This window comes from Mustelus asterias, unplaced genomic scaffold, assembly GCF_964213995.1.
Source record: "Mustelus asterias unplaced genomic scaffold, sMusAst1.hap1.1 HAP1_SCAFFOLD_948, whole genome shotgun sequence".
Classification (NCBI taxonomy): Eukaryota; Metazoa; Chordata; class Chondrichthyes; order Carcharhiniformes; family Triakidae; genus Mustelus; species Mustelus asterias.
The window spans coordinates 86,689-110,346 of NW_027590894.1; positions in this window are offsets into that span (position 1 = coordinate 86,689).

The following is a 23,658-nucleotide window of genomic DNA, read 5'->3' on the forward strand; positions in this document are numbered from 1 at the left end:
AAGTCCGCCCAGCACTTGCACAAAAAATGGTAAAATACCGCCCAATATTTATCAGACTCTACTATTGTACTTAATTAAATTATAAAACTATCACTCTTTTTACAGGACTCTTCAGTAAATAGTCTTAAATCTCTGAGTAAACAGTGTGCTGCACCCTATCCAAAGATCCCTATTACTACATTTAAACTATTTGTCTGAAAAGACTGGTAATACCTGTTCAATAAGGCTGTTCCTCGGTCTTTTTGGCTGATGTTTCAGGATCTGCAGTTTGTCCATTTGGGCTTCCCCTCTCGTCAAGGGCTGGTTCTGGACTTCGGGTCATCTCACGGGGTGATCTGGTGGGTCTGGTCAGTCCGATGGTACGTGTCACGAGATACAAGGAGCTGGAGATGCTGTGCTGCTTGGCTGTCAGTCGAAGGTGCTCTCTGGAGATGCTGTTGAAGAAAGTGCAAAAGGTGGAGGGAGAACTGGGGCTCCAGGTTGTTCCTGACGGGGTGATTTTACCCGTTGTGCCCGTTTTTGGACGCGGTACAGTGGGGGGTAAAGTGATTAGTGCGATTGCCACCAGTTTGCGCGCCCGGTGCCATTTTACGAGCGCCGGATTTCCGGCGCGGTCAACCTCTCGCCAGAAATGGAGGAGAAGCAAGTTAATGTATTTAAATTTATTTAAATGCTGTTCAACATCTGCTTATCGAGTCCAGTGCTCAATCGTCCGGGTTCTACTGCCATTATGACCTCGCCAGGAAAGGTTCGTGTCGGCGAGGAATAGACATGCTCCCCATGAAAGGGGAGCAGTCAACTTCGCCTCGCCATTGGAACTGGAGGCCACAGAGCTCCCCAGGGAGGCCAAGGGCAAGGGGATGTGCCCCTTGAGCAGTGCCACCCTGGCCCTGGGCAATGCCAATCTGGCAAAGTGAATAAGAATAAGGAACCTTGGTTCTCGAGGGATATTGGAACTCTGATAAAGAAGAGAGAGATGTATGACATGTAAAGGCAATAGGGAGCAAATAAGATGCTTGAGGAGTATAAAAAGGGCAAGAAACTACTTAAAAAAGAAATCAGGAGGACTAAAAGAAGACATGAGGTTGTTTTGGCAGATAAGGTGAAGGATAATCCTGAGAGCTTCTACAGGTATTTTAAGAGCAAAAGGATAGTAAGGGATAAAATTGGTGCTCTTGAAGATCAGAGTGGTCGGCTATGTATGGAACCAAAAGAAATGGGGGAGATATTAAATGGGTTTTTTGCATCTGTATTTACTAAGGAAGCTGGCATGGAATCTACGGAAATAAGGCAAACAAGTCATGGAACCTATACAGATTAAAGGGGAGGAGTTCGACAGGAGCAAAGAAGAGAGGAGCGATTTGTGTGTTCAGCTAAAGGGGTAAGAAATTGATTATTTTTACTTACTTTTTCGCGGGGTTTGTCGTTTTAGGAGTTTAGATTTGAAAAGCGGAAGTAGGCTGCCCGCGGGGCGACCTGGGAAGGAATTTAGTTTTTTTTTAAGCGTGCAGGAGGTTTAAAAAGCAAGCTGCAGTATACAGTGGGCAACGTTGAGAGCGGGCAGTGGAGTGAGAAGGGAGCAGAGTGAGAGCTGAAAGGCTTTGGCTCAGCGGGCTTCAGCGTAAACAGGCAGAGGCAGGGTAGGTCCCCCCCCTGCAACGTTTAACTCTTATTTCTTCCCCTGCGGATTCTGAGGAAAAAGGGAAATATGAATGTGAAGCCAGCTTGCTGTGCTCAGTGCCGGATGTGGGAGGTCGTGGAGTCGCCTAACCTCCCAGAGGTACATATCTGCGCGAGGTGTATTGAGCTGTGGCTCCTAAGGGACCGAGTTAGGGAACTGGAGCTGCAGCTCGAGGACATTCATCTGGTCATGGAAAACAAGGAGGTGATTGATAGGAGTTATATACAGGTGGTAACACCGGGGCCACAAGGATCAGGCGAGTGGGTCACAGTTAGGAAAGAGAAGAGTCAGGTGGATCAGAGTACCCCAGTGGTTGTGCCCCTTAAGAATAAGTACTCTTGTTTGAGTACTGTTGGGGGCGACAGCCCACTTGGGAGAAGCAGCAGTGGTCGTGCCTCCTGTGCGGAGTCCAGCCCTGTAGCAAAAAAAGGAAAGGAAAGGAGTCGGAAGGCGAGTGGGGACTCCACAGTGAGGGGGTCAGACAGGCGTTTCTGTGGAAGAAGTCGAGAAACGCAGATGATGGTTTGCCTCCCTGGAGCCGGGATCAAGGATGTTTCCGACAGGGTTCAAGAAATCCTTAAGTGGGAGGGAGAGGAGCCAGAGGTTGTGGTGCATACTGGTACTGCCGACGTAGGCAGGAAAGGGGAAGGGGTTATGAAAAGAGAATATCGGGAGTTAGGTGGGAAGTTAAGTAAAAGGAACACGAAGGTCGTAATCTCAGGATTGCTACCTGTGCCACGAGACAGTGAGGGAAGGAACGGAATAAGGTGGAGGATGAATGAGTGGCTGAGGGATTGGAGCAGGGGGCAGGGATTCAGGTTCCTGGATCATTGGGACCTCTTTAGGGGCAGGTGCGACCTGTACAAAAAGGACGGGTTTCACTTCAATCCCAGGAGGACCAATATTCTGGCGGGAAGGTTTGCTAAGGTTACTGGGGACGGTTTAAACTAGAATGGTTGGGGGGTGGGAATCAAAATGTGGTGACTGGGAGAGAGGAGGTTAGAGTAAAAGTAAGAGGGGCTGGTCGGCAGTGTGAGAGGGAGGATAGGCAGGTGAAGGGGAAGGGGAGCTCTCAGACCGAAGGGTTGACGTGTGTTTATTTTAACACAAGGAGTATAGTGAACAAAATGGATGAACTCAGAGCGTGGATCGCTGCTTGGAAGTGTGATGTGGTGGCCATTACAGAGACTTGGTTATCTCAGGGTCAGGACTGGGTACTTCAAGTGCCGGGTTTCAGATGTTTCAGGAGGGACAGGGAAGGATGCAAAAAAGGTGGGGGAGTGGCAATGTTGATCAGGGATAGTGTCACAGCTGTAGAAAAGATGGATGCCACGGAAGGACTGTCTACGGAATCTCTGTGGGTGGAGGTTAGGAACAGGAAGGGGTCGGTAACTTTACTGGGTGTTTTCTATAGGCCGCCCAATAGTAGCAGAGATGTGGAGGAGCAGATTGGGAAGCAGATTCTGGAGAGATGTGATAATAACAGAGTGGTTGTGATGGGAGATTTTAATTTCCCAAATATCGATTGGAATATCCCTAGGGTAAGGGGTTTAGATGGAGAGGAGTTTGTTAGGTGTGTTCAGGAGAGCTTCCTGACACTGTAAGTGGATAAGCCTACAAGAGGAGAGGCTGTGCTTGATTTGATATTAGGGAATGAACCTGGGCAGGTGTCAGATCTATCAATGGGAGAGCATTTTGGGGATAGTGATCATAACTCTATCTCCTTTACACTCGCATTGGAGGGAGATAGGATCAGCCGAGCTAGGAAAGTGTTTATCTGGAGTAAGGGCAACTATGATGCGATTAGGCAGGAAATTAGAGGCATAAATTGGAAGGAGGTTTTCTCAGGGAAATGTACGGAAGAAATGTGGCAAATTTTCAAGGAAAATTTGTCTGGAGCTCTGCACGGCAATGTTCCAGTGCGACAGGGGAGTTATGGGAGGTTACAGGAACCGCGGTGCACGAAAGCTGTAACGGATTTAGCCAGGAAGAAAAGAAAAGCCTACAAAAGGTTCAGGGAGCTAGGTAATGTTCGAAATCTAGAAGAGTATACGACGAGTAGGAAGGAACTAAAGAGGGAAATTAGAAGAGCCAGGAGGGGACATGAGAAGGCCTTGGCAGACAGGATAAAGGAAAACCCCAAGGCATTCTGCAAGTATGTGAAGAGTAAGAGGATAAGATGTGAAGGAGTAGGACATATCAAATGTGACGGTGGGAAAGTCTGTATTGAACCGGTTGAAATAGCAGAGGTACTCAATGAATACTTTGCTTCAGTATTCACAGTGGAAAAGGATCTTGGTAGTTGCAGCGCAGACTTGCAGTGGACTGAGAAGATTGAGCATGTGGGCATTAGGAAAGAGGATGTGTTGGAGCTGTTGAAAAGCATCAAGTTAGATAAATCGCCAGGACCGGATGGGATGTACCCCAGGTTACTGTGGGAGGCGAGGGAAGAGATTGCTGATCCTCAGGCGATGATCTTTGCATCGTCAATGGAGACGGGAGAGGTTCCAGAGGATTGGAGGATGGCGGATGTGGTTCCGTTATTCAAGAAAGGGAGAAGAGATAGCCCAGGAAATTATAGACCGGTGAGTCTAACCTCAGTGGCAGGTAAGTTGATGGAGAAGATCCTGAGAGGCAGGATTTATGAACATTTGGAAAGAAATAGTATGATCAGAAGTAGCCAGCACGGCTTTGTCCGAGGCAGATCATGCCTTACGAGTCTGATTTGAGCTTTTTGAAGATGTGACTGGACACTTAGACGGGGGAAGAGCGGTAGAAGTGGTTTATATGGATTTCAGTAAGGCGTTTGATAAGGTGCCTCATGCAAGGCTTATGGAGAAAGTGAAGGGGCATGGGATACAAGGGGACGTTGCTTTGTGGGTTCAGAACTGGCTTGCCCACAGAAGGCAAAGCGTGGTTGTAGATGGGTCTTTTTCAGAGTGGAGATCGATCACCAGTGGGGTGCCCCAGGGATCTGTTAAGGGACCCTTGCTCTTTGTGATTTTTATAAATGGCTTGGATGAGGAAGTGGAAGTGGGTTGGCAAGTTTGCTGATGACACAAAGGTTGGAGGTGTTGTGGATAGTGCAGAGAGATGCCAGCAGTTGCAACGACACATAGATAAGATGCAAGACTGGGCGGAGAAGTGGCAGATGGACTTCAACCCAGATAAGTGTGTGGTGGTTCACTTTGGCAGGTCGAATAGGATGGAAGAATATATTAAGGGTAAGACGCTTGGCAGTGTGGAAGAACAGGGGGATCTTGGGGTCTGGGTTCATAGGACGCTCAAAGCGGCGTCGCAGGTAGAGGCTGTGGTTAAGAAGGCGTATGGAATACTGGCCTTCATCAAGAGGAATTGAGTTTAGAAATCGGGAGATAATGCTGCAGCTGTATAGGATCCTGGTCAGACCCCACCTGGAGTACTGTGCCCAGTTCTGGTCGCCTCATTACAGAGAGGATGTGGAAGCCATAGAACGGGTGCAGAGGAGATTTACGAGGATGTTGCCGGGATTAAGTGGTATGCCTTATGAGGATAGGTTGAGAGAGCTAGGTCTATTCTCCTTGGAGAGGCAAAGGATGAGAGGTGACCTGATAGAGGTGTATAAGATGTTGAGAGGTATTGATAGAGTGGATTCTCACAGGCTTTTACCCAGTGCTGAAATGGTTGTCACGAGAGGCCACAGGTTTAGGGTGCTGGGGAGTAGGTATAGAGGAGATGTTAGGGGTAAGTTTTTCACTCAGAGGGTGGTGGGTGCGTGGAATCGGCTGCCGGTAGTGGTGGTGAAAGCGGATTCGATTGAGTCTTTTAAGAGACTTTTGGATAGGTTCATGGAGGTTAGTAAGATAGAGGGATATAGATGAGCCTCGAAGGTAAGGAAATTGTTCGGCGCAACTTGTGGGCTGAAGGGCCTGTTTGTGCTGTAGCTTTTCTATGTTCTATAAATCCCCAGGACCGCACAGGGTATTCCCTCGGACCTTCAACGAGACTAGTGTTGAAATTGCAGTGGCCCTGGCAGATATATTTAAAATGTCGGTATCCACGGGTGAGGTGCCGGATGATTGGAGAATAGCTCATGTTGTTCCGTTCTTTAAAAAAGGATCAAAAAGTAATGCGGGAAATTATAGGCCGGTAAGTTTGACGTCAGTAGTAGGTAAATTATTGGAAGGAGTATTAAGAGATAGGATCTACAAATATTTGGATAGACAGGGACTTATTAGGGAGAGTCAACATGGCTTTGTGCGCGGTAGGTCATGTTTAACCAATCTATTAGAGTTTTTCAAGGAGACTACGAGGAAAGTAGATGAAGGGAAGGCAGTGGATGTCGTCGACATGGACTTCAGTAAGGCCTTTGACAAGGCCCCGCATGGGAGTTTAGTCAGGAAGGTTCAGTCGCTCGGGATACATGGAGAGGTAGTAAATTGGATTAGACATTGGCTCAATGGAAGAACACAGTAAGGAGTCTAACATCACCAGGTTAAAGTCCAACAGGTTTATTTGGTAGCAAACGCCACTAGCTTTCGGAGCGCTGCTCCTTCGTCAGGTGAGTGGGAGTGAGTGGAACAGTTTATGACAATAATCTTCATCGTAGCACATTCTGCCTAGGCAAGCACCATCCAGGGTGGAGCTTGAGTTCCAGGTCACCTGACCCATTCTCTTAAAGGGGCATGATCCAGCATATATATCAACCCCCACTCTCCTCACATAATTATGATTACGAGGGACCATGTAGGCAGACTACAAGTTGGATTTAACAACCCCCATCATCAACGTCCCCTTCCAAATTTGTCAGCAAGAGTGTAAAATTCCACCCTATGTGAAAATTTAAGTTGCTGGTATGTGAATGTTTCAAGACTGACTGTCACTATTTCGCATTCACAATCTCTTTTCAAATTATTTTTGCAATGATCTACAAGGCGATCAGGAATGATTCACTTTGCCATTTTGATGTTTATTGAAGCAAGTGAAATGTTACACGTGATGATATGAAATCATATCAGCAGGCAAAAAGATATTCATTTACTTCATCGATGTCCTGTCTTGTGAAATCCTGCTGATGAACCTGCAATTCAAGAAAACAATTTTCCATGTTATTAGGATTTCACTCTGGCAAGTAATAAATGGCTATTAAAAACTGAATATTACACATACATTACCCGTTTCACGTTTTCTTGTTTTATTCTTCCTCGTGTACTGTGTGAAATACCACTGGACTCTCACATCGGTAATAGACTAAAACAGAAAAATATAAATTAAGTATGAACTCAAATCTATGATGCAATCTGTATCTGTTATCAAGTTCTGTGCCATTCAAAATAATGTACAGTCTGCATGACTTGGTTTCTAAAGGTGCTATAGTTTTCATTCATGTTATTGATGCCATCAAATTAATTCTGTTCGACATTACATTCAATGGCTTAAAGTGAGCAATGCCTGCTCCAGTAAATTAACATATGTGGCGTGATAGACTTGCATAGATTCACTCGGACATTGAGTGCTGTAAGAAGTGATGTAACACAAACAAATGTCTCTCCAGAGAGCTAGTGTACCAATAGAGAATAGAATATCTTAGAATGTGAAAATTAGCACTGAAATTCGATGGTAAAAGGAGACAATATGGAAATCATCGGAACTGTGGTTTCCCAAGGCAGAGAATGGTAACATGATCAGTGCCTTTGAGAGAGACCCAGAAGGAGACCCACTGGTACAGGAGACCTAAAGGTTATAATGAAGAGACAGCAACTAAATACCAAAGAGGGTGGTGTGTGATAAGAAATCTGATACGCATGCCAACTATGAAAGTCATCCTCATCACTTAAGTACTGGTAAGATCAATGTCTACCTATTAGTTGAAGTTATACAGACATTTATTTAGTTCTTCCTTATTAGTGTAATCATGCATTGATTGTGTATGACCTGGAAGTTTAACAGGAGAGATTTTAAACAACTTCAGTGAGTAACCCATACCCCTTAACTCTTTGGTATCCAAGATCTCTCACTTGAATTTACTCAACCAACAATCATCCACAGCCTTCTCAGGTGGAGTTTCTAAAGATACAAACTCTTTGAGTAAATATTTTTCATCTTTGTCCAAAATTGCCATTCCCTTATTCTAAGACTGTGACCTCTTGTTCTATGCTCTCCAGCCAGAGAAACATCTTCCCAGCAATGACCTTTCAAGCCCTTTAAGAATTTTACATGTTTCAATGAGATCATCTCTCACTTTTCTAAACTGTAAGGGAATATAGGCTACTTAATCTTTCCTATAGGACAATCCTGATTCCCAGGAATCAGCCGATCGAATCATCACTGCAATCCCTCTGGGGCAGTATTCCCTTTCTTTGGTAAGGAGACCAAAAGTGTACACAGGACTCCAGGAGAAGGGGTGGGCAATTCTCCCAGCCCGCTGCGCTGCCGAGAGACTCACGTGGAGGCCATTTAGCAGGTTCCCCGCTGGGTGCCATGGCCTCTACGAGTGTCCGGCCGCCAGATTTCCGGACCTCTCAGCTCCACACCAGAAATCGGTGCAAGCTGTTTTAACTATTCTAATGAAGATAGAATAAGACATAGGAGCAGAATTAGGCCACTCGGCCCATCGAGTCTGCTCCGCCATTCAATCATGGCCGATTTTTTTCTCATCCCCATTCTCCTGCCTTTTCCCCATAACCCCGATCCCCTTATTAATCAAGAACCTATCTATCGCTGTCTTAAAGACACTCAATGACCTGACCTCCACAGCCCTCTGCGGCAAAGAGTTCCACAGATTCACCACTCTCTGGCTGAAGAAATTCCTCCTCATCTCTGTTTTTAAAGGGTGTGGCTGTGAACAGTAACTGCTGCCTTTCTCCAGTTATTGTGTTATGGATGTGTCATTCTTACCCTCTGACAGTGCCAATTCCCTTATCTTTCCACTGTGAAGTCACCTCTTCTACACCCCATTGTTTCCCCCAGTCACATAGTTGATGCTAATTTCCCCATCAAAACATCCCTTCAAACAGGTGCCTTTATCAATTCCCTTTTATTATATTCCAATTTCATCTGTTAATCTTAATTTTCCCCAATTCTTAACACTTACAACATAAAGCTATCCATATCATAGTTCCAAATTAGGACAACATAAAATGTCTACCAATTTTAGTTAATTTAGGATGCTCACAACTAAATATCTTAAATTACATTTTACTTATACAAACTTTGAAAGTAAAAAAAATAAGTCAATTGTACATGTTTATATCATTCAACTGTCTGACAAAAACATCATCTTACACTGTACCTTCACAGTCTTCATTTGTTGCAAATGGAGAATCCTCATGCGACAATACTTGCTGACATCCTGGATTATGAGATGTGGAACTTTGTGGGGACCTTTCATCATGTCTACAACTGTGAGAAATTTCTCTTGTTGACATTGGACTTTCTGGTTGGTCACAATATGAGGAGTAAGAGGAACATTTCTCCTTTTGGTCTGTGTCTGACCAACACAGTTCTTCAGTTGGGCTAACAAAAAGAGTGCTTTCGTTACATAACTCAGGTTTTCTCCCTTCTTCATGTTTAAATATTCTTGATCTCTGACAGTCTGGCTTGGAAAATTTACTCTTTGAATTCACCAAAGTTTTATCTAGCTTTGTTTGATTTGAATACCGACTTTGAAAAGTTTTCTTGGACTTTTTCTTCGCAACATGGGTTCTGGAAGTATGGTATGATTTATTGAAGTTTTCATAATAATCATCATAGACTTCCTCATCAGAAACACACAAGTAGTTTCCATCATCAGGATCTTGAGATGTAATCATTATTCTCTCTTGCAAGGTGTCACAAGGTCTTGTAGGTGATCGCTGTGCACAAATTATTTCCGATAGATCAACTTGCACCTTTTCTTCTTCATTCTGATTTTTAACAATAGCTCCTGCAATTATTTTAACATATCCATGTTCTTCACCTTGTTGAATATGACTTTTTGCTTCCTCAGTCAATTGTTCTGAACAGGACACATCATTCCCAATCTCTCTTGCACTTTTTGATGAGGTTTCTTCACAATCAGCAGAAGGAATGAGACGTGGCAATAAAACGGAACCCATGTTTTGTTTCAGATAAATGTTGAAATCCTCCTGCACAGTCATGGGGGATAAAGGTGCATTTGCTCCCATCATTGTTGGACCTAAAGACAGTCCCACAATAGTCACTGGTTTATACGTCAAATCAGCCAATTTTGGATCTGTTGTCCAAGTTGAAGAGCCTACAGTTTTCATGCATTTTGGCCTATAACTGGGTGAGGCTATGGAACACTCTAATTCAAGACAATCATCACTCCATTTACTCTTTCGGTTTTGTTTTTTGAATCTTCTATAAGGGGTATTTAGCTTCAGCAAACATTTACTTGTGTAAGAACATCTGTGCACTGATTGCAGTTCCAAAGATTGCTTTGTCATATCTGTATCCACTTCATCTTTAGGTTCCAAGTTTGGATTGACTGGAAATGTTTCCATGCTACTTACACTGCCTTTACCATCTTTACAATTTGGTGAAGAAACTGTGCTTGCACATAACCTCTGTTTAGCAGATACATCTGTATCAATTTTGCTCAGTTCAGATCTATTCAGTGCTGTTGTACTTCCTTCTCCAGTCTGTACCAGTGGCATGAAATCCTTTACTGATGGAAAAGGAGTTATAAAGCTCTTAAATGAGGCCTGGATAATATTGGGAAGACCCTGTGTGTGATTTATGATCCGGTTGTTTGTATTTATTTCCAATGCTTCCTTAAATTCCTCACTTAGGAATATTAGCTCATTTACAGAAACAGCAATATCAATATCAAGATACTGGCTAAATTGGGACAGAACCAGTTTTGGAGGTGATGGAATGAACTTGTCTATTGATCTTTGGATATGCAATGGTATGCCCCAATGGGATTGAAATCTTTTTGCTGTGATGTGCCATTCCAGGATTTCAATGGTTTCAGTAGACTGAAAGGCTAATTCCATACCTATGTGCTCTATTTTAGCTTCACTTGGTTTGATTGCTGGAAGCAAAGATGGTGCTTTAGGAATCATCATTTCTACTGACTTGTCAAATGTAGTTGCAATGCCCCAAAGGTTATTAATCTGTTTGTGCTTTAAGTTTGTACCTAAGTGATGAATGATATCCTGTTCAGCAAACAGAATATATGGTAATCTTGTTCTTTTAAATCCTTCAACATGTGTTCTCAGCTTTGGTAATGATTTCTTCAATGCTGGAGGATAACTTTGTTTGTACAATTCCTTCACCAGTTCAGGAAGACAATCCAGTTTAATAGATAGACTTTGTTTTATCACACACATATTTAACTTATTACTACATTCTGGTACAAGTTCAGTAAGAGTAGACTTCCTCCTTTCTCTCTTTTTCATTTGGACACTTCCCTTCAAACTTCCATAGTATGAAGTATTATTTTGTTCTTTGTTCAGAAGAGATGTGCACGAAGAAGAAACTGTTTTATCAGCATTTGATAAGCCTTTCTTTCTGGACTTCATTCTATGCTGTTTTTTAATTTTAAATTGTTCTACAAAATCCCTTATAGGTGGAGGAGGTGCCATAAATTCATTTAAAGATGCCTCAACAAGCCTGGGAATGCCCCATACGTGATTTACAATCCTTTTCTTTATATTAACTTCTAGTGCCTTTTTCAGCTGATCATTCATGAATTCTAACTCGATTGGAACAATAACTATTTCAACATTAAACCCTGGATTGAGCCGGGCTAAAATCAGCTTCGGAGCTGGTGGAATAAATGCTTCTGCTGATCTTTGAACATGTGATGGGAAACCCCAAGGACACTGAAGCTTTTTCTGCAAAATATGCCATTCTAGAAAGTTGCTGGTTTCATCAGAAAAAGAAGTTTGTCCAGGTACAGATTTAATTTGAAATCTACTAGCCTTAATTGATGGAGGAATGGGTGGTCCCTTGGGAATCATCATTTCTACTGACTTTTCATACTGTGTTTCAAGTCCCCAGAGATATAAAAGTTGCCTGTGCTTCAAGTTCATTTCTATCTGATCAATATCATCTTGTTCAGTAAAAGGTATATACCTGATTCTTGATTTTTTAATTCCCTTCCCAGGTGCAATAAGCTTTGGTAAAGATTTCTTTGACACTGAAGGATAGGTACATTTGTAGAACTCTTCTACCAGTTTAGGCAAGCATTCAGTTTTAATTTCCAGACACTGCCTTAGCACACTCATATCAAGGTTTTTGTCAGACTTCAATCTAAGGATAACATTGGCAGCTATCTCTTTCACTTTATTTATGTGCATTTCGTCTGTTCCAAATTGTGAACCTAATTTTCCTCCTTTCAGTCGCAAGGTTGTGCCCCGAGAAAATATTTCATAACTTCTACCCAAATTGGCACTATTGAATACTGTGCTGCTTTCTTTAACATTTTCTGATTGTTGGACGAAGCTTTCATCATATGGAGTAGGACCCATAAACTGCTTTAAAGATGAGTTAATAACTTTTGGAAGACCCCAATTTTGATTTATGATCCTTTTCTTTATATTTTGATTCAGGGTTTGCCTATGTTCGTCAGTAACAAATGCCGGTTCAAAAGGAGCAACAGCTATTGCACTATCAAGCTGGGAATTTAACTGGGTTAGAATAAGTTTTGGAGCAGGTGGAATTAAGACTTCTAGCGATCTTTGAATGTGCAAAGGTAAGCCCCAATTGTACTGAAGTTTCTTCTGTGTTATGTGCAGTTCGAGCTTGTCTCTTATTTTCTTGTAAAGGAAGTTGTTTTCCATACCCACAGGCTCTATTTGAGCTCCACTGGCTTTGATTATTGGAGGCAATGCTGGTACCACTGGAATCATCATTTCCAATGATCCTTTATAGGGAGTTGGAAATCCCCACTGATGTGTAATCTGTTTGTGCATTAAATTCAATTCCAAACGATCAATTGCTTTTTGTTCAATAAAAGGCATATATGTTGATCTTTGTTTTTTAAAACCTATGCCAGGTAAAATAGCTTTAGGCAAAATCTTCTTTGATGTCTGAGCATTGAGAGCACTGTAGGTATTCATTACCAGTTCAGGTAGGTGCTCTGTTTTAATTTCTAAACACTGCTTTATTAAGCAGAAATCTATAGAACCTCTACATGTAACGCCGTGATTATCAGAAGAAAATACCTCGATATTTTTTTCCACTTCTGTGCTTTTTTGATACTTTGATAAAGGCAATTTTCTTAATTGGATAATACTGTCTGAAGTAGGCACAATGAAAATGGGCATTGCCGCATCTTGTGGCTGTAGAATTAAATCTTCTGTTTTTGGGACAACAGGTATAAAATTCTTTACAGATAACTGAATGATCTTCGGAATGTCGCATGTGCAACTTATAATTCTTTTTCTTGTATTCCTTTCTAGTATTTTCCGGTGTCCATTACTAAGGAAGGGCAGTTCAACCGGCACACAGATCTTCACCAAAAAAACCTCTTGTTTTAACTGTGATGGAATTAATTTTGGGGCAGGTGGAATAAAGTTTTCTTGTGATCTTCGAACATGGAGTGGAAAATCCCAGTTGTGCTGAAGTTTCTTCTGTGTTATGTGCCATTCTATTAAGTCCTTAGTTTTATTGTCAATGAAGGTTGTTTCCTGACCCACAAATTCTATTTGGACTCCATTTGCTTTGATCACTGGAGGCTCCGGTGGTACTTTTGGAATCATAATTGCCATTGATTGTTCATATTGGGTTGTATATCCCCAGAGATGGGTAAGCAATTTGTGCTTTAAGTTCAGTTCTAAATGATTAACAGCATCCTGTTCAATAAAAGATATGTATGACAATCTTGGCTTTCTAAATCTTTTGCCAGGGGCAACTGGTTTTGAAAAAGGCTTTTTTGACAGTGAAGGGTAGGTGGCTTTATACATCTCATTCACTATTTCTGGAAGACCACTATTTTTAATTTCAAGGCACTGTTTTATCAAACATATTTCTACCTTGTTCTTACTTTCTTGGTTGAGTATAGGGGAAAGCTGTATCTCTTCTACATTGCAAGGTTTCAGATTACTGCTATATTTCTGACTCTGTTTTGAAGACTGTTTTATTTTCTTCGTCTGTAAAAATGTGTTAATTGAGGCATCGACTTGTACATCTTCCATTTGACTACTGCTGGAAGATATTTTGCTTTTTTCCAACACTTCAGATTGCAGCATAGGAGAAGCTAGGAAATTACTTAAAGACGATTGAATAGCACTGGGGAGGCCCCACTTGTAATTTAGGATTCTTTTTCTTGTATTCAGCTCAAGTCTTTTTCTATGTTCTGAGATTAAGAAAACCATTTCAGGTGAAACAAAAACCAAAGGAAAACCAGGCGGTGGTTTTAGCTCCGAAGGAATTAGCTTTGGAGCAGGTGGAATAAATGTTTCTTGTGATTTCTGAATAAGTAATGGTAATCCCCAATTACCATTTTGAAGTTTCTTCTGTGTAATGTGCCATTCCAGTCTGTCTCTAACTTTATCATCAACGAACCTTGTTTCTTTACCAACAGGGTATACTAGAGCTGTACTTCTCTTGATGATTAGAGGTTCAGATGGACCTTTAGACATCATTATTTCAATTGATTCTTGATAAAGATTTGGAAATTTACATAGATGGGTAATCAGTTTGTGCTTTAAATTCATCTCCAAGTGATTAACAGCATTCTGTTCAATAAATGGTAAACAATGCGGTCTTGGCTTTTTTAGTCCTTTACCAAGTGCTATGAGCTTTGGCAAAGATTGCCTCGATTGCGAAGGATAGCTATTTTTATAAAATTCCTTTAACATTTTAGGTAAGCACCCGGTCTTAATCTCTAGAGACAGCTTTGTTAAACAAATTTCAAGTTTGTCTTTCAATTCTGGTTTGAAGTTCGCAAGTGAAAATTTCTCATCCATTTTTTTAGTTTTCTTGCTTTTGTTATTCTTTTCATATTGTAGCGCTGATGATTTCCCCCTTCTGATTGCTGTCAATGTGTTGTGAAGAAACATTTTGTTTTCTTTATTGCCCACATTAATGTTGCAGCATGCATCTGGAACAGTAGTTATAAACTTATTCAAAGAGGATTGGATAAGATTAGGAAGACCCCATCTGTAATTGATCATCTTTTTCTTTGTATTCATCTCCAATATTTTCTTATGCTCATTACGAAGAAATGGCAGCTCGGGTGAAATAACTACGACTGAAAAAGCAGGCTCTTGTTTTAACTGGGATGGGATTAGCTTTGGAGCAAGTGGAATAAATGCTTCTTCTGACATCTGAACATCTAATGGTAATCCCCAGGTTTTCTGGAGTTTTTTCTGCATAACATATCTTTCAAAGTTGTCTCTCACTTTGCGATCAATGAATGTTGTTTCCCTACCCACTTGTTCTATTTTAGCTCCACTTGACTCGATTGCTGGAGGCATAGGTGGCACTTCAGCGATCATCATTTCCAATGATTTATCATTTAGGGTTACAAGTCCCCAGAGATAGCAAATGCGTTTATGCTTTAGGTTCAGCTCCAAACGATCAACTGCACTCTGCTCAATAAACGCTATATATAATGAACGTGGCTTTTTATATACATCACCAGGTGCAATAATCTTCCTTAATAGCTTCTTTGACATGGAAGGATAATTTTTTTTATAAGATTCTTTTACTATTTCTGGTAAACAATGCATGTTAATTTCTAGACACATTTTTCCGAAGCACATATTAAGTTTATCTGTATACTCTTGTTTGAAGTTGAACAAAATGGCCACTTCAGCTGTTTTGCTCGGTGTTGTGTCTTTGCTACCATCTTTACTTTTGTGCATTTGCGAAGGAATTCTCATCCTACTTCTTCTATCAATATTGCTGGGTTGTGTTTCGTTGGCTTCGACTATTCCTGACTGTAACACTAAATCTTTTCTTGATGTAGAAAGGGCTATGAACTTTCTTAATGAAGACTGAATAAGTATTGGAAGACCCCATTTGTGATTTATTATCTTCTTCTTTGTATTAAGTTCTAATAATTTCCTAAGTCCTTTACTTAGAAATGTCATTTCAGTTGGAGCAACAATTACTTCAAAGCTAAACTGTAGATATAGATGGGATGGAATCAGTTTTGGAGCAGGTGGAATAAAGGTTTCTGCTGACAATTGAATATGCAACGGTAAGCCCCAGTTCTGTTGAAGTTTCTGCTGTGTAATGTGCCATTCTATTCTGCTCCTAACATCATATTCAATGAAAGTGCTTTCCATACCCACAGGTTCTACTTTAGTTTCACTTGCTTTGATTGCAGGAGGCATAGGTGGTCCTTTCGGAATCATCATTTTGATTGATTTATCATATACAGTTTCAAGTCTCCAAAGGTGGATAATCTGCTTGTGCTTTAAGTTCAGCTCTAAATGATCAATAACATCTTGTTCAATAAATGGTAGGCACCATGGTCTTTGTTTTTTGCAACCTTCATTGGAAACAATAAGTTTTGGTAATTCTTTTTTTGCTGCTGTAGGGTAAGTACGTTCATAAAATCCCTGTACAATGTCAGGTAAATTATGTGTTTTAATATCAAGAGTTTGCTTTAATAAACACATATTTAGTTTATCTTTACATTCTGATTTGAGATTGGAAGAATCTGGGAATGCACTTATCTTCTTAAAGTTTGCTCTTTTATAAACTTTCTGGCAAAGCAGTGAAGGGAACTTTTCCTTCTTGTGCCCTGCAGTAATTTTTGAATTAAGATCTATGACATTGTGAGTGAATGTTTTACTTCCTTTTATGCTTCCTGACTGTAATGTGTCACTTTGTAGTGATGGCGTTGGAGTAATTAAGTCCTTCAAGGATGTCTGAATAAGATTTGGGAGACCCCATTTTTGATTTATGATCTTTTTCTTTGTATTCATTTCCAATCTATTTCCATCTTCAGCACTTATAATAAGTGGTTCAGTTGATGTCACAATTATATCATGAATACAATGTGGCTTTAGCTCAGAGGAAACCAATTTCGGAGCCGATGGAATAAATGTATCCATTGATTTCTGAATATGGAATGGAAAGCCCCAATTATTCTCTAGTTTTTTTCTCGTAATATGCCATTCCATTTTGTCTCTAACATCATTGTTAATGAAAGATGTTTCCATACCTACAGTTACAATTTGAACTCCATTTGATTTACGTATTGGCGACACATTTGGTCCTTTAGGAACCAGCATTTTGACTGACTTTTCATACAGTGTGTCCTGTGCCCAGAGATGAATAATCTGTTTGTGCTTGAAGTTGAATTCTAAACGATCAACAGACTCCTGTTCGATAAAAGATATATACAACGATCTTGGCTTTTTGAATCCTTCACCAGGTGTAATTAGCCTTGGAAGACATTTCTTTAATTGCACAGGATAGGTATCTTTATACAAACGTTTTACGAGTTCTGGAACACTGTGCATTTTGATTTGTAGGCTTTGCTTTGTTAAGCATATACATAGTTTATCTTTCTGTGCTGATTTCAGACCAGCAAAATCATCTATTTTGTTTGATGTCTTGTTATTACTGCTTCTTTTAGATTGTGGCAACAAAATCTTTCTTCGAATGCGCAGTGGAAATATGCCTCGAGGAAACAGATCACTCTTTACCTTTTCAATGGGAGTGTTGCTCAATTTTTTCTTGTCTTTAATTATTTCAGTTTGTAGCATGAAGTCCTTCACTGATGGAGCAGGAGCCATAAAATTACTTAAAGATGACATAATGAGCTTGGGTAGGCCTAATTTCTGATTTACAGCTCTCTTCATTAGACTGAACTCCAGTCTTTTTTTATGTTCATTGTGAAGGAATGTTGGCTCAGGCGGGGCAAAGACAGTCACAAAATTAGGCTGGGGATTTAACTCAGATAATATTAGTTTTGGAGCAGGTGGAATTAAAGCTTCTTGTGATCTCTGAATATGTAGTGGTAAACCCCACTTTTGCTGAAGCTTTTTCTGTGTAATATGCCTTTCAAGGTCTTTTCGAACTTCATCATTGGAGAAATTAATTTCCACGCCCACAGGCTCTATTTGAGCTCCATTCATCTTGAAAGGTGGTGGCATAGGTGGTGCTTTAGGAATCATCATTTCCACTGATTCCTCATACAGAGTTGCAAGTCCCAAAGAATTGGTCATCTGTTTGTGTTTTAAATTAAGTTCTAAGTGATCGATAACATCCTGTTCCATAAAAGATATATACATTGCTCTTGGCTTTTTGAATCCATTTCTGGGTACAATTAGCTGTGGTAATGATGTCTTTGAGGTCGGATAATAGGTGACTTTATAAAACTGCTTCACTCTTTCTGGCAAGCAGTCCATGCGCATTTCTAGACATTGCTTCATCAAGCATACATCCAGTTTATTTTTAACTTTTTGTTTCAGATGAGCAAAGACAAACTGCTCACCTAATTTAGCTGTTTTTGAATTCCTTTTACCTGTTCTGTATTGTACTGAGAACGTCTTTTCTCTTTGTGGTTGTACAAACATTTTCTGTTGAAAGCTCATTTCATTATTCTCTATTTCAATGTTATTGGCTTTTGGTTTCTTTCTTGCCATGTTTTTTGACTCCATAATATCATTCATTGATGGTGCAGAAGCAACAAATTTTCTTAAAGATGACTGAAAAAAATTAGGGAGACCCCGCCTTTGATTGATGGTTTTTTTTCTGGTGTTCAGCTCCAACATTTTATTAATTTCAACATCTACAAATGGCAACTCACATAGAGTAATGACCAAAACAGAATCAGCTTTTGGGCTCAGCCGAGATGGAACCAACTTTGGAGCAACTGGAATGAATGCTTCTACTGACTTCTGATAATATGATGGCTTGCCCCAATTGTGTTGAAGTTTCTTTCGAGTAACATGCCATTCAAATTTATCTCTGACTTCTTTGCTAATAAAAGTGGTTCCCATGGACACAGGCAGTACTTGGCCTCGATTTGCTTTGAGTGCTGGAAGTGCAGATGGAGCTTCGGGAATCATCATTTCTATTGACTCTTCATGTGGAGTTTGAAATCCCCATAGGTAGGAAATGTGTTTGATCTTCAAATTCATTTCCAAGTGATCAACAGCATTCTGTTCAAAAAATGGTATATACCACGGCCTTGTTTTCTTACAACCTTCACCAGGTGGAAAAGATTTTGTTAAAGTTTTTTTTGGTGTTGGGGGGTATGTATTTTTGTAGCATTCTTGTACAATTGCTGGTAAATTGTCCAGTTTTATTTCGAGACATTGTTTTATTAAACACATATCTAACTGATCTTTATGCTGCGATTCCAGGGTAGCAATCACAGATAACATTGGTTTTCTCTTCACTTTCATTAATTTGATAGCTTGGTCACAGAATGGTGCAGACGTTTTTTCTCTCTTGAGTTGTATCAACTTGCTTTGCAAACAACTTGTTTTAAACTTACTCTTTAACAAAACCTCACTTTCGTCTGATATTTCTGACTGTGACTTGATACCCTTTACTGATGGTGCATGAGACATAAAACTCTCTAAAGACAAATGAACAAGCTTCGGGAGACCCCAATGATGATTTATGATCCGTTTTTTTACATTCAGTTCCATTCGTTTCTTATTTCCAACGTCGAGAAATGCAGGATCAATTGTAACAACATTCACATCAAAATTAGGACATGGGTTGATCTGTGAATTAATTAGTTTTGGAGCAGGTGGAATGAATGCTTCTTGTGATCTTTGAATATGTAACGGAAAACTCCCGTTACTTCCAAGTTTTTTTTGTGTAACGTGCCACTCTAAAATCAACCTGGCTTTATTAGTAATAAAAGAAGTCTTTACAGCCGTAGGTAGTATTGTAGCGTCAGTTGCCTTGATTACTGGAGGAACAGGTAGTACCTTAGAAATCATCATCCGTAATGACTTTGCATGTAATGTCTCAAGCCCCCAGAGATGGCAAATCCGTTTGTGCTTTAGGTTCAGCTCCAAGCGATCGACTGCCTCCTGCTCAAAAAAAGCTATATAACATGGCCGTAGTTTCTTATTACCTTTGCCAAATGTAATTAATTTTGGTAAATCTTTTCTTGATTCTAAAGGATATGTGACTTTGTACATCTCTTTTACTATATTAGGAAGATAATCCATTTTAATGGCTAAACATTGTTTTGCTATGCACATGAACACTTCTTTAAGTTCTATCTTCTTGAGATCTATGTTTTTCCTCCTACTTTTATTCTTTAGAAATGGCAATTGTGGGGTGTATTGCAGTATCTCCTTACGATGTTCACTGCTGACAGACATTGCTTTTCTTTTTATAATGGCTGAATGGGCAATGAGATCTTTTATTAAACTAAAATCAAAGAAATTAATTGACGATCTCTGCACAACATTGGGAAGGAGACCCCGTCTATTATTAATGATCTTTTTCTTCATATTGCAGTCCAACATTTTCTTATGATTATCACTTATAACTGTCAGTTCAGTTAGGACAACAGCTAACTGTGAACAAGGCAGTGGATTTAGCTGGGAAGAAATCAACTTTGGTGCAGGTGGAATGAGTGCATCTCTTGATCTCTGAATTTCTGTTGGTAGACCCCAATTAAACTGAAGTTTTATCTGTATAACGTGCCTTTCCAGATAGTTTCTGACCTTATCTTCAAGGAAAGTAGTTTCTGTACTGGTGGGTTCTATTTTAGTCGCACGTGTCTTAAGTTGTGGAGGTAATGGTGGTGCTTTAGGGATCATTATTTCCAAGGACTTTTCATATGAAGTTGGGAATCCCAACAAACTTGAAATAAGCTTTTGGCTTAAGTTTACCTCCAATCGAGCAACGGCATCATGTTCCATAAAAGATATATACAATGGCCTTGACTTTTTATATCCTTTTCCAACTCTAATCAATACTGGTAAACGTTTCTTTGACGTTAGAAAATAGGAATCATTATACGATTCCAATACCGGATTTGGTAAACAATTTAGCTTCATTTCAACCTTTTGTTTTGTTAAGCACATAATTAATTTATTTTCATATTCTGGCCTGAAGCTGGTAACAGCAAATCCCTCTTTTAAGTTTTTTGTTTCTCCATTCCTACGATTACGTTCAAGTGACAGAAGCATGCTTTTGCTTTCATTCTGAAGCATGTTTTCCTGATAGGGAATGATTTTAGAAGAATATGATATATCAGTGTTATTGAACACTGAATTATTTCTATCAGTGCTTTTTGATTGTAGCGGTGCAGGAACGTTATAACCATTTAAGGTTTGCTGGACAAACCTGGAGGAACTCCACCTATTACTTGTAATTCTTCTATTCACATTTCTTTCAATTTTTTTATGTTCTGGAGTTACGAATGGTAATTCGGTGGTAGTAACCGTATCAATTAGACTTAGCGGTGAAGAAATCAAATTAACTGAAGAAAGGGATGCTTCTGCTGGCTTCTGGAAATCTGTGGATAAATCCCAGTTGTGTTCGAGCTGTCCCTGTGTAACATGCCATTCAAGACTGTCCCTTGTTTTGTCATCAATGAAAACTGATTCCACATGAACTGGCTTTATTTGGGCATCATTTGCCTTGGTTGTGAATGTTTCTTTAGGAGTCACCTTTCTCACTGAATTTTCAAAGGAAATTGGAGATTGCCAGAGATGGGAAATAAGTCTTTGCTTTAATTTCATCTCCAAGCAATCAACAGCATCTTGCTCAATAAATGATACACATCGCGGCCTTGGCCTCTGACTTCTTCTATCAAGAGGAGTAAAGTTAATTAAAGGTATTTCATTTGGGTGAACACTGCTGACTGATTCTTGAATATCAGATGGAATTTCAAACTGTTCCTCAGCAACGTACATTTCAGATTCATTTGTAATGTTCTGAACCTTCTCTATCGGCATGGCTATGTCAGTGCTGCAAGATTTACTAAACTGAAATGATGAATGGCTGTTACTTGCTTTTTGTTGTGTTCTAAATTCAGCTCTGTCTGTTTTGATCTCATCAAAACAATTAATTTGTTTAGAATCCATTGCTTGGGTCACAGATGGTGGAGCCTGTTTCTTATCAAGATATTGAGGTTTTAAATTAACCAATGTCTGAGTGCTAAAAATGGAGACTGGTGGAATAATCAATACATGGCTTTCATTGAATGGTTCTGGAAGTGACTTCATTATGTTCACATTAACAGAATCTATGAGGTTAACCCCCTTGATTAATATTGGTCTCCACTGATGAATTCCAATCCTCCTTTGCAAATTAAATTCCAAGTCATAAATGTCAGGTTCCAGAAGGGCTGGCATTTTCAAATCCTTTCCGATGAGTTCAATACATGATTTCTTAGGTAAGGATAACAGTGGAAGCAGTATCAGTGAAAGTGACTTCTTATGCATAAATGGCAATCCCCACTGACCTTCTAATGCCATCTGAGCAACATTCAGCTCAAGAGTACCAACCCGGTTATTAGGGAAGCTTGGAGGAACTGAAGGTATTGGTTGATCATTCGCATTTTCCATTTGCTGAACTTCTCCATTCACTCCCTGAATTTTTTTGTCAATTTCCAACTCTTCAGTAACTGGTGTTGAAACAGAATGAAGTTTTCTTCTGAGCTGAAGTAACTCAAATTTTTCAACATTTTCTTTGGTCAGCAAAGCAACTTTCTGAATGCGTGGATAAACATGAAAATTAGTATTGCTTGCCAATGCATATTTTTCATGTTCTCCCAAATGGTAAATTTCAGGCAAAGGTAGCTGGTTCTTTAAGTTAGAAACTTCTAATGATTCCATCTGTTTTGTCTCTGAGTCTGGGAAGACTGTTACATGAAGACCATTAGTGTAATTATTGTTTATAAAATCATTCTGTACTGGCACGCTTTTTATTTTGTCAATTATTGCTGTGGAGGCAAGCAAGGTCTGGCCTGGTGGGGATGTTAGACAGGAGGATGGCATGCATCCTGATGTTTCTATTTCACTCAAGGTTTCATACACAGTATTACTCGTAACTGTGCACTGCTCATCAGTACTTCGCCATGTAATGCTCAGAGTCATCCTCCATATTTCTTCAGAAGAGAACTGGTCAGATGTGTTTGTTCCAATCGAGGTGTAGTTTTCGAACAAATTCTGTTCTGAGCATTTTTGTTTCAAGTCTGATGAGGCGATACAGCTCTTTCCACCACCGTTTAAAGCATTGTTAAGAGAAGAGGTATCAGAAACTGAGCTGGACTTTTTGTAATTTAATTTTTCAGATGTAACTGAGCCAAATGAATGAAGGGATGTATCCTTGCCGCAATGGCGATGATGATCACGTAAAGGTATCTCATTGGAGCTTTGATGTAATGCTTTTTCATTTAGTGCTCCTTCACCTTCTTCAAACTTTGACTTGTCAAATTCTTCTCTTGCATTACGTTGTTTTCTGTTTAGTTGCAATACATACAAGTCAACACATTAAAAATAATTCAAATTATCTCATCAATATATATTAACAGAACAATGTTATACAGGCAACTTCTCACAAATGTACATTTTAAAGAACAAGTACAAGATTTAGTAGATTGTCACTCTGTTTCATAGGGCTGAATTTTCTGGTCCTGCCTGTGGCGGGTTTCATGTTGGGCAGGAGCAGAAAATACAGAGAGAAGCCGAAAATCAGATTTCTGGCAGGAAATTAATTTGGAATTTTCCCCTCACCACATTCATGGTAGACAAATGGCGAGTTGGGTTTCCCACTGATCCATGACAGGAATGCCATTTGGGTACATTACCATGTCATGAATACTCAATATAAGTCTATTTGCTGGTTCCACCTTCTAATCTTGCATCACCTTAGTGAGAAATTAGATTGGTCGATACAAGGTTTGCTGCGGCTGGTGAGATAGATCGCACAGTGACAAATGGAGGTGGGGGCTGGGAGAGTATAAAGAGGAAGTGGAGAGCTCCTTGAAAGAAAGTCATAATCACTAGTCAGGGCGAGGGGATCAAGGTGAGAAATGAAAAACAGTTGTTGGGCTGAGTCGACCTCACATTCGGTGAGATGTTAAAGACAGTCTTGAGGCT